This window comes from Pan paniscus, chromosome 11, assembly GCF_029289425.2.
Source record: "Pan paniscus chromosome 11, NHGRI_mPanPan1-v2.0_pri, whole genome shotgun sequence".
NCBI classification, from domain to species: Eukaryota; Metazoa; Chordata; class Mammalia; order Primates; family Hominidae; genus Pan; species Pan paniscus.
The window spans coordinates 85,462,541-85,475,445 of NC_073260.2; the positions used below are offsets into that span (position 1 = coordinate 85,462,541).

Genomic DNA, 12,905 nt, shown 5'->3' on the forward strand with positions numbered 1-12,905 from the left:
TCACAATGTCCCCATACCACCATGAATGGGCACAAATAACCCCATCCTATTGCGGTGGGGTTAATTTTTTAGGACACCAGGTGCTGTCCACTGTTAAGAGCGTCAGTTTGCCTGATTTTTTCAAGTTTATTCTCCAAGAGCCTTTCACTCAGGTTGGGTCTGCAAAGCACCAGCAAGTCCAACAACTCAACCAAATGTCTACAGCTGCGGGTGGCAGATAAGTATAGCAGCTAACCCAAAGCAAATAAAAACAACTCCTAGGGGAAATAAGAGGGATGCTGGGAGGGCTTTTTATTTGAGTGCCACTGTGGTCTTACTGATTTGAGTGCCCACTTGTTTCAGAATTTAGGGTGTGGGAGTGACCAAGGAGCACAGTGACTAGAGGAAACAAGAAACAAAATAGACATTGTTCACTTTGGTTGCTAAATTTAATATGTCCCAATTGCACTTTTTGTTTTGGGAAATTTTTCCAACATTAAGAAAAGCCCGTTTAAAGAAGAGTGTTAAAACATTGGTTACATGAGAACCAAGGAGGATTCACCTTACAAGGTGAAATTATGTGTTTTATTCAATTTTCACACTACTATAAAGAAATACCTGAGACTGTGTAATTTATAAATGAAAGAAAAGTTTTTTGTTTTGTTTTGTTTTCACTCAAAATTCTTCAGTTTTTACAAAACTAACAGGGTGGAGTGGGGAGGCTGGGGGGCAGGCAGCCTCAGGAGTAGGGCTGGTGAGAGGCGCTATGCTTCTGTCTCCACCTGAGATTGGCTCCCTGCCGTGTTGCTCTTCCACTCCGCCTTCATCTCTGTGTCAGTGGGATGGTCTCCTGAGCAAGCCTCTGCCTTGGCCTTGTTCTCCTCCTCAGCCAGCCTCTCAAACATTTTGGCATAGAACTTCTTCCGGGCAAGCTGCCTGTGGATCCGCTGCTGACACACAGCCAGCTGGGCCCTGGCGGCTTTGTTGTTGGGGTAGAGCTGCAGGACCTTCTGGAAGTCAGCCCATGCCAGTTCAAAGTCATTCACCGCCAGGTGGGCCTCTCCCCGGCGGAAGGGGCCCTTCTCGTTGTTGCTGTCCAGTTCTAGGGCCTTGTTACAGCTTTCAATGGCAGCAGAGAAGGCCTGTAGTTTCAGCTGACACATGGACAGGTCGAGGTGAGAGGCCAGTGGAAGGGCCTGTGCCTTCTGTGCTTCCTCATTGGATAGACTCATATTCCAGCCAGGACACAATCTTCTTACACTGTAGTAAAGCTTGCTTGTATTTGCCTTCCTTGAAGTACACACTGCCCTGCTCTTTCACTATGGTGTTCTGTTCCAGCTTCTCTTCTGAAATCATCTCCCAAGATTCCTTGGCCTTTTCAAAACTCTTGAGATGTAATTCATATTTCAGCTCGGCATTTGGTGGGATTTGGAACTTTTCCTTCCCAACACTGCCAAAAGCATAGCTGGGCTTGAGGTACACAGTGGAATGTTCTCCTTTCTCCAAGTGCTGAATGGCCCTCTCGAGATCATAAGGCAGATCCAGGTTCTCCCCCTCGCTAACCTCAAAGCGGAGCGCCCGTTGGTCAAAGAGCTGGTCCTTGCAGCACCCTTCCAGCGCAACCTCCACCATAGCGCCCTCATCGGGCTTGACATAGCCTTCACCACGAGTCCCTATTCTGCGGATGATTCCCCCATCTTCCTCTTCCGTCAGATCTTCTTCCTTAAACAATTCCACCTCAAACACAAGCGTGGCGTTATGGGGGGATCGTTGGAGGACTGTCTGCTGAACTCTAGGCATATTCTGGTTTGCAGGTGATGTGGCCCACCTCCCCCACCTTCATGGTTGCTACGGTAATGTCCCAAGCCTTGATGACCTCCCCTTTTCCCAGGTCAAAGGAGAATTTGTCCTTGGGATCCACACTGGAGTCAAACTTTGTGCCCTCTAACAGCCAGCCAGTGTAGTGGACAAAGACTAGGTCCCCAGTCATGGGCATCTCTGTACCTGTGCCCTCTCTCTTGATGACCTTCAGCACTCCTTCATCCTGTTTGGGGCTGACATCCACTTCCTTCTTGGGCAGCGGCGCCGGCTGCGCCGCACTCTCGGTCGCCTTCATCTCCTTGGCTGTCATCTCTGCGTGGCGCGAAATTTTTCCGGGAGATGGCGCAGGCGCGAGTGCACTCTGGGCCGCAGGCGGGGGCGCTACCTGCAGGGCATGCGGGCGGCCGGACACTACGGCGCTGACTGCTGACCGCGCAGAGGCTGAAGCACCTCTCAGGAAACAGGTTTAATTGACACAGTTCCAAGTGGCTGGGGAGGGCTCAGGAAACTTACGATCATGGCGGAAGGCAAAGGAGAAGCAAGTATCTTCTTCACGAGGCAGCAGGAAAAAGAAAACAGGCGAAACTTCCTCTTACAAAAAAACCATCAGATCTCATGAGAACTCACTCACCAGCACCAGCACAGCATCGGGGAAACTGTCCCTGTGATCCGACCACCCCCCACCAGGTCCCTCCTCGGACGTGTGGGGATTACAATTCGAGATGAGATTTGGATGGGGACAGAGAGCCAAACCATATCAGTATGTCTATTCAGAAAAATGTTTATACATATATATATACATTTTTTTTTTTCTTTCAGAGTGTTACTCTGTCACCCAGGCTGGAGTGCAGTATCGCGATCTTGGCTCACTGCAACCTCTGTCTCCCGGGTTCAAGCGATTCTCCTGCCTCAGCCTCCCGAGTGGCTGGGATTACAGGCGCCCACCAGCACGCCCAGCTACATATATATATATATGTATTTTTAGTAGAGACAGGGTTTCACCATGTTGGCCAGGCTGCTCTTGAACTCCTAACCTCAGGTGATCCACCCACGGGTGTAAGCCACTGAGCCTGGCCAGAAAAATGTTATTTATATTCTAATGGTACCAACTTCAATACCCTTTATCACTCTGAACCACAGTTTTTTAATTTAATAAGGAAAATTGGGTAGAAAATATATTAAAATATATATTAATCTATCAAATACTACACAAAGACAAGTCTTTAAATGGGTTGGGCAATATGCTGAAGTTGAACACCAGTAAAACGTTGAGTAACCCCTCCATAGAATTCCCATAGAAATCTCTTCCTTACCATAAACCTAAGATCATTGCTCTCTCTCACTACCACAGGGATGTGATTTTAGCATTTGTATCCAATTTGCGGGTAGCCTAAGCCATCAGTGAGATATTTGGCATTCTGTATCTAAGCCTGTTCCCTCACCACCACACTTCTTCATTTCTCTTGGTTCTATTCCATCTGTAGAAAACACTGAAAAGTGACAAGATGTGCTGTTGAAAATCTATTTCAAAATCACACACTCATTGCTCACTAAATATTAGCTCTTCAATCACCTGGAGGTACCTGGTATCAGTCTCTCCCGCCTCTCTGTGTAGAAGAGGGAGGGGTATTCTGACTGTTGGGAGGTTGTATATTCTCTCAGTTTTCAAAAGTGTCTACTAATTAAATGCCATTGGACATGTGCTCCTACTTCCTGTGGGGGATGAGACACAGTGTGACACAAAAGACAAAATGTCCTTTCTGTATGTTATTATGTCACTTTGTTCATATTCTGTGACCCTACACATTTATAATGTCACCTTTACCTTTCATTATGTTCATACGTGCACACTATATTCTGAGACCCCTCATTTCATTGTTGATTTGTCGATTTCTGAACAAACAGCAGTTTTAATTATTTTAACTTCAGACTTTTCAGTAGGAAAAGTCATATCTGATTTTTATCTTGCTTGAAAATGCTTCTTACTCATATTCTCCTCAGGATGAAATTCCCCTCATCCTGATACTCGGTAACCACATTCATTCCATCCATTCCACCTGACTTTCTCCCCATCTATTAGCTCCTGCTGTATTCGTTTCTCATCTTATCAAGCTTAGGAAGAATATCGTCCATTATTTACCATTTCCTCTCTTCTATCATTAATCAAAACTGTGTTTCTCCAAGTGTGGTCCATTAAACTATTGCCTCTGAATTACCAGGGGTACCTGCTAAAATGCATATTCCTAGGCCCCATTCAATCTGGAATGAATGAAGCTTGAAATCTGCAAATGTAATATGCGCCTCTGAAGTACATTATCGTTTGATAGCTGCTTCCCTAGCCTCTCTGCCCATTGCATGGCATCACTCTCACAAACCCTGGCTCAGGATGAACCTGCCTTTCTGCCTTCTTATGGCCTTTAACTAACTGGGGTGAGTGGTGTGACTGAATGAGCATTCACCACAATCCACTTCAACAGGCTTCAAACACCACTGATAATCCTGATACAGAAGTCAGCATCTGCCACACATTCTCCCTATCAGCGGTGACCCAAGTGTTCAGTCCCAGCCAGTACCTCACTTCACTTATATTGAGTTTCCTTTAATGGGCCACTGTTGCTCTTTTCTCCCAATACTTGTGAGTCTGAGACACCCTAGTTTATCAAACATGTTCTAAATGGCACTGAAGCTCAAATAGAAATGGTCTGGATGCCACTTCCCTTCTGCACAAATGGCTCTTTTATATCTCTATAAATTTGCAAATGAAAAATAGATACTTCTAGAAGCAGGAGCAACCTCACTTATCAGACCATTGATAAGACAAACATAGTTACAACCATCCCCTGAACCATGCATTGGGCACTTGCCTTATACCTGTTATCATGAGAGGGACTGTCCAAGTGGTTCATGCCAGAGAAAAAGAGAGTTTTCCCAATGTAAATGAAATTAACCTCTAAGGATTTAATACTTCTAGTAATTTCAAAATGATTAAAAAAAATTAAACTTCTTCTTTGCTCCTTAAATTTCCCTGTACCTCACACTGTAAATTAGTGCACAAGAAAGATTAAAAAAAAGATGGCACTAAAATTTCAGCTGTTATTTGGGAATGATGAAAATAGGAGTGATTTTTAAATTATTATTTTTACAAAGTAACATTTATTAATTTTGTAATTAGAAGGAAGAAAGATAATATTTATTTCACAAATATGCTCCAACTTGAAAATGCTTTGAAGATGAGGGGTGAGGTCAGCAGCCCGCTGTGTCAGTAAGGTACTTTAGCCTTGGGTCCTGTACACACTTACAACAGCAGGAAAATCTGGTGCTTGGGAAGAGGTGTCCACAGGGGCTAAGGCACAAAATAAGAGGGCTGCATATGGACTGTGTGAAGTAATAAATTCCTGAAGGCCTGCTTATTCTATGTATTTAAAATTTAAAATTACCCATCCAAGCATGGAAAAGACAATTTAGGGTCTTTATAACCAAAGAGAATAAGAATGATCTGTTCTCCTTAATGGAACCCCAGAGACTAGAATTTAACTATTTCCTGGCTCCATTCCACTTCTACCACCCCAATTTGAGTCTAGAACTCAAAGTACAATTCATCCTAGATTCTATGCACACATACAAATCATCACATTTGTTTTATCTAGAAGTGTAATGGTAACTTAGTGTTGCAAGAAAAGCCCTATGTCTATTCAGAAAATGTTATTTATATTCTAATGGTACCAACCCCTCCCTTGACTTGGCTCTGTAACCATTCTGGTAAAAAGGAGGAATTAAGGTAAATAGGAGGGATTACGGGTTGAAGATGGACAATCACTCAAAACTTGAAAAGAAAAAGTCACTCCACTGCCTAAAGCACTTCAATGATTGCCCATTGCATTCAGAATAAAATTCAAGTTGCTTATCCTGACCTTTGAAGCCCTAAACCCTTCCATTCCTCTGCCTTTCTCAGTTTATCTTATGCCAGTCTCTCTCTGTGCCATCCTCATGGACATGAATAGTCTTCTTTGGTCTGAAGATTATTCTTGGTTGCTTTATATACTGCTTATAATAAGAAGAAATTTGCCCCCTTTGAATTCCAAATAAGATAAAAGAAGTGGCTGGATGTTATCACAAGTACAACATTTCTGTTTGGGAAATATGGAATACTTCTCAGCCATAAAAAAGAATGAAATTATATTTTTTGCAGCAATATGGATGGAACTGGAGGCCATTATCTTAAGTGATATAACTCAGAAACAGAAATTCAAAGACTGCATGTTCTCACTTATAAGTGAGAGATAAGTAATATGTACCCATGGACATGAAAAGTGGAATAGACATTGAAGACTCATTGGAGATTTTGGAGACTCCAGTAGACACTGGAAGGGTGAGAGGGAGGTGAGGGATGAGAAATTACCTGAAAGGTACACTGTACACTATTTGGGTGATGGGTACACTAAATGATGAGGTTTCACCAGCACACAGTATATCCATGTAACAAAACTGCACTTGTACCCCCAAGTCTATTTTTAAAAGTGATTAAAATCCATATGTTCTCCTCAACCAGCATTTGCCAGAACAGTGGTCCCCATGCACCTGCAGGGACTTGACCAACTATTAGGGCAAAGGCCTGCTACTTATCTACTTCCATGGTGAAGAAAACCACAACAGCTTTGGTGAGCAAGAATGTGGAATCCTTTGAGGAACCTCTGCTAGGGTCCAACCTGCAGACCCTGACCCAGCGCTGGATGAATGAAGTACACTGGCACACAGATATTCTGCTTTGCCAGTCCAGCTGAGTGTCTGAGCCACCTACAGACTCCCTGGAGAGTACTGTAAACAGTTGCAACTCCTCGATCAGTCAGTGAGACTTGCATTTATTTAGTAAAGATTAATTGACAAAGGTCATAGGAAAACACCATTAGAGGGTAATTGACATTGTGGACTTCCTGAGTAGAAAGCAATTAAGCACCCAGGGTACATCAAAGGTTAGTCTTAGGAAAACAAGTTAGTTAGATAAACTACTCTACATTATTTTGTATTTGTGCCTGAAGCTCTCTAGCTCCTGCAAAGAGGCTCTGGCTGCCTTCAGCCAGACAATCAGAAGCTATGCAAACTCTCAGGCTTTCCAAGAGAGTCTGTGGCTATTAATATAACTATCATTAATATCTTTCCAACTGGCCTGATTGAACCCCCACAAACCTCAACTTCAGCAGAGAGCTGGAAGCAGGGTAAGGAACTGCAGTTGCCATTGCAATTCATTGAGAATAAAGAGAAACTAAAGGGACTTCAAACTCATTTGAATAACCTTAGTCTCTTTGTGTCGTGGAATAGTCTTAAAATACTTTCAAGATAAATCATGATATGACTCACAGAGGAAAAAGATCTGGCATTTTGAAGACCTTAAAATACTTGATTTTTAAAGACATGTGCATTTTACTTACCCTTGTGATATAAAGTACTAAGATTTCACAGGGGTTGTGTAAAAATGTGCATTTTATATTCAGAGAAAAGGCTGCAAGCACAGAGATGTCACTTCAGGGATTCAGTTTCTAGTTGTTATCTTATTGTCAATCCTTTCAGCTTGGTCATCTCTATATCCCCACACACCAGTTCATTAAAGTAAGATATTTGCTATGTTTTATGTATAATATAGAGAAAAGCAGACATCACTTTCCACAACTCATATGTTTCTGAAGTGATATGTACTCTTTGTAAGACTCAGAAATCATCCCTCTCTGCTTACCTAATTAAAAAGTAGAAAATCAAATATTTCTGGTATGATGCTGCTTTTCACCATTTTAAATATGACTAGAAAAGGCTTGCATGCACCTTACTGTAGCAATAAAGGTAGACTACCCACATGAGAACAGGTGATTAATTCAAAGTTTGGGAGTGGGAAAGCTTTAGAGTGAGCAAAAAACGGGAGGGAAAGTGTGGGGGAAGGCTTCAAGTATGCTCTGATTGCATGTAGTTGGCAAGGGGAAGTTGGAAGTAGGTTAACTAGAAGCAGAGTATCTTATGTGGTTGGTTTGGGGAACATATTTTGCTTTATTTGGTTGGTTCTAAGTTGGAAACAAGGCAAAATAGGGAAGCTAACAGTCATTAATGATATCCTGACCATTTGGGACCAATCACTGCCAATGATGTGGTTTGGCTTCCTGGACAGGTGGCTTCAGAGATTGTGAATCAGAATTCTATTGTCATATCATCTGACCACTATTCATTTGAATATTTATCCTCTCAGCCCCCCATTATGGTCATTCTCTTACGAGAGATTGACCAATTCAGGGGCAGCTAGAAACCCACATCTTCACCACTGTGATATTGCCGAGTGGTCTCCATTGCAAACTATATTGTGAGGTCTTGACTTTTTGTTGTTGTGTCAGCACTGAGATGTGAGGCCAGTTGGACTTCCTGGGTCCAGTGGGGACCTGGGGAACTTTCCTGTCTTACAAGAGGATTGTATAAAACACTAATCAGCACTCTGTAAAATGCACCAATCAGCACTCTGTAAAATGCACCAATCAGCAGATTCTAAAAGTAGCCAATTGCCCGGAGGATTGAAAAAAGGGCATTCTGATAGGACAGGAACAGAATATGGGAGGGGCCAATAAGGGAATAAAAGCTGGCCACCCCAGCCAGCAGTGGCAACCAGCTCCCCCCTTCCATGCTGTGGAAGCTTTGCTCTTCACAATAAACCTTGCTAGTGCTCAGTTTGGGTCTGTGCCATCTTTAAGAGCTGTAACAGTCACAGCGAAGGTCTGTGGCTTTATTCTTGAAGTCAGCGAGACCATGAACCCACCAGTAGGAACCAACTCCGGACACAGTATGGCAATGATGTCTGGTGAGAACAGCTCCCCAGTAGAATGTAAGACTTGGCAGAGGTTGTGATGGACCTGCATCATGGCAGGTATGACCAAAGTGTTGCACGTTTTGTAGTTCCGTGTGCAGGGTGGAATGGCGCCCAGCGGCTTTTTCTCCCCTGTTGCTTGGCGAGTGAGAGGGAGGGTTACAGTGTTACAGGATTCCTTCAGTGCCGCTTCACCAGCTGGAAATCTCTGTGGCTGCACTGACTTCTGTTCCGGCCCTTGCTCAGGCCTGCCGGGTTGCTCTGCCCACTTGGCCCAGCAGGCTGCGCTTGGCTCACATTACTGGCCCAGATCCTGTGGTCAGTGTGGCTGCGTGCTCAGCTCGTAGCTGGACTGGGCATGCTGCAGTTGGCTTCCATATTGGGCGCTGGTATCTAGATGAAGGGGAGGTGGTGGCGCCGTAATACTTGGAGATGACAGCAACTGCAAAGCCCCAAAGGGTGTTACAGCTTTTGCTTGCGGAGTCCTGAGGTCTGAGCCCCCCGGAAATGTTACAGTTCTCTCTGGTTCCTGCTGCCTGCAGCTCAGTGAACAGGGGTGCGTTACGTCTCCTTTGTTACTGCCACCCGCAGCTTGGGGAGTTCCCACAACCAACAAAAATAAGGTGTGTGGACAGCAGAGAGTGAGAAAGGCAGAGAAGAATTTTATTGAGCGACAGAAAAGCTCTCAACACAAGAGGGGACCTGAAGTGGGTAGACTTCTGTGTGAAAGGGGGCCTGAAAGCCGGCAGCCATCTGTGTGGCTGAGTATAGGATTTTTAAGGGCTCAGAATGGGGGAGTGCATGCTGATTGGGCCGGGGGTGGTCTTGGAAAAAGCACCATTTATTGGTTAAAAGGCATAGAGGATGTTCTCACTCCCGTTGTGGACTCTACCTAGAACTGGCAGTTGGGTTTTCAGGGGTCAGGCTGTCTTTGGCTTAAAGGTCGGGTTTCAAAAACAAAAATAATCACTAGTCCCTATAAAATGTTACAGAAGCAGAAATTCTAATTTTCCAACCCAGACCAAGAGAACATATAGGCCACAGACCATGAAGATCTGCCTTAGAATGGCAATTATCTTTTTTCCATAAGAAATGTGAGATGTAGAGCCTGTTTTACTTTGCCTGTTTCGTTGATTCAAATATAGTGAGAAGTATTAGCAGTAACACAGAGCTACCATGAGTAGCCAACAAGAATCTAGAGAAATGTGGTTATTATTACTTGTAATAATAGAGACAATGTCATTAATAACTTCTGCCAGAGTTATTGGTGATAAAACTATTGGTGATGGTTTTCTTACAGTTTTTTTCTATTTGTACAATTCTCACTCTGATTATTCACACAGTGAGTCAGTAACACCCCCAGGTAGACTGCCTGAATAATCAAGGGTGGCCACATTTGGAAGCTCCAGTCTGAGGTGGAATTTCCAGACTTCCGTTTGGAAACTGGGGTTGACCCACTGATATTTTATAATGGCCTATCTGAATCCTTAGAAACTTCTCCTTTGAAGATTTACAGAAGACAATAACTTTAGGCTGGGCTCGGTGGCTCACGCTTGTAATCCCAGCACTTTGGGAGGCCGAGGCGGGTGGATCACGAGGTCAGGAGACTGAAACCATCCTGGCTAACCCGGTGAAACCTCGTCTCTACTAAAAATACAAAAAAATAGCCAGGCGTGGTTGCGGGCGCCTGTAGTCCCAGCTACTCGGGAGGCTGAGGCAGGTGAATGGCGTGAACCCAGGAGGCAGAGCTTGCAGTGAGCTGAGATTGTGCCACTGCACTCCAGCCTGGGCGACAGAGTGAGACTCCATCTCAAAAAAAAGAAAGATAAACATACTGATTTTGTCATTGGTTATGAAATAGGAATTACTAAATAATGTTTAAACAAACATTGTCCTGTTAAAATTGCTGCAAATAATGGGAATGTTCTATACTTGGATTTTCAACACAATAGTTACTTGACACAAGTAGCTATTGGGCACATTAAATGTGGCTAAAGTGACTGAGGAACTGATTTGTTGTTATATTAAATAATAAGGGCAAATAGTTACATGTGGTTCATGACTCTCATCAGGCCACAGAGCTCTAACTAAATAGATAATTATGGAAATTACGTAAGATTCTAGTCAAGAATTATAAAGGGCATGACATTTTACCCTATCTGCAAGCTAACATGTTAGCTTGCCAAGTTTCATGGATTCTGGCAGGAGATACAAGACTTCTGGGTCAAAGACAAAGGTTTTTATTGCTCACGGCCACAATCATATCCAGGGCACCAGCATTTTTTTTGTGTTGTGATGGCATGCAGGGTACACGTATGACAAGCTTTCAGTATAAAATTATTTTTGGAAACAAAACATTTAAAAGGGATTAACAGCTTGTCTAGACTAAAGCAGACCACACTATGGATTTGTAGAGTGGTAGTGTGAACACCAAAGGTCCATGCAATTGAGGTAAAACTTTTGTTTTAAGAATGTTGTCTCTTAATTCTTTTATCTACTAGTATCTTAAGCAGTGATTTCGGGGCCATATTAGGTTTTACAGGACTGGCCTAACATTGTTGCCTGGAATGTGGGTAGCAGCAGGATGATAACAGTAGAGTACACACAAGAATTTTTGTAAGAAATCAAAACTAAAAACTCTAAGGAGTATGTCTAAGGCTCTTTGAATCAATAGAAACTAAATATCTTGAAAAGTAGGTGGAAAATGAGTTGAAGATGCATCAGGGAAATGACTGTTTTGGCAAAAATAAGTGAACAGATGGGAAAGAGGAAAATTGTAATTTGATGGTGAGGATGATCACTGTTGAACAACACTGATATCATAAATAGACAACGGAGCCAAGATAGAGTGATGAACCCAATCCAGAGAAGTGGAAAATGACTTTTACTCCCACCAGTTTCATACTTCTGCTTGTGCATTTATGTCTGTGATGTGATAGGGATATTACAGCTTGGGTTATAAGTCTGTTCTTTAAATATAGGTAACTTTTGACATCCTAAATTTATTTTCATGATGAGTGGAATGGAAAAGAGAGAAGTCCAACCGGAAGTATATGGACTAATGAGTATCCTACCAATGTAATTTATACTTGACAGTTGGAGAATCTGGACCCTGTTATCCCTCTCTAATCTAAACCCTGTCTCTGATAAAGTCCTGACAATTTTTGTGCACTGATTTTCCTTTTTATTCTACTTACTCTTCACATTTCTTGTTTAGTTCACTATGTTATCTGATTTTCCAGTTCCTAGAATTAATCTTAAAGACTATTGTTCTCTATTCACTATTTCTTCCCTTTATTTCTCTTTCCCACTGAGTTTTGAAAAATCACATTTTAAAATGCCAAAATACCTGTGTACATTCAATGCCAGTTTCCCAAAGAGAATTTTTCTGAACATATTTCTTTTCCAAATGAAGAAAATATAGAAAATATACACTTGGAATCACTTTATTCTGTGGATAATATGCCAGAAACCAAAATATCTAATCTGTAATAAGGCTTGTGTATATAAGTTTTATTTTATAAGAAAGGATTAAGAGACCTTATTTTTTCTCATTTTTAGAGGACCATCAACTTGATAACATCTTAGAAAAGAGTAAAGAATTTAAAAAACCATTTATTTCAGTTTTATTCACAACTTTGGGGAGTATACTTGCTCTGTAAAGAGCAAAAGTATGTTTCTAGGAAACTATGAGATCTGGGCATAAATATATTTTCTTCAAGAAAACTGCCCTGTAAGTATGCACTGCAGGCCCTCATAACCTGAGTATGAATTCACTGGCCCTGTGTTATCAATATTTAAGAAAAAGAGATGGCTCTCCAATATTAGACATCAGAGAACAAACACTGGAAAGATATCCTGTAAGAATTGTCAAAACTTGAAAGCTCTTAGAGCTGTTGAGTGATGCCAGGGAAAATGGTAAGGTAGAAAGCATCAGGGCTCATCCTCCACAGAAACACACACACAAAAACAGAGCAAAATCTGTCAGAATCAACTTTCTCAGAACTCTGAAAAATAGTCACAGTTTACAGCAACTGAGCAAATGCTACGCCAAAACAGAGGCAACTGAAACATGTGTTTAAGGAAATCTCTGTCAAACCACTGGCTGACCACAAGATAAAGGAACAAAAACTTCAGAGGCTATCTTAGTCCATTTGGGCTTCTGTAACAAAATACAATAAACTGGGTAGTTAATAAACAGCAGAAATTTATTTCTTACAGTTCTGGAGGTTAGAAAGTCCAAGATCAAGGTGCCAGCCTGCCCTTTCAT

General features: G+C 42.3%; 1 pseudogene; it reads right to left on the reverse strand.

The window, feature by feature from the left end:
* Nucleotides 1–549: 549 nt before the first annotated feature.
* Nucleotides 550–2,110, reverse strand: LOC100968945 (peptidyl-prolyl cis-trans isomerase FKBP4-like; annotated as a pseudogene).
* Nucleotides 2,111–12,905: the final 10,795 nt, after the last annotated feature.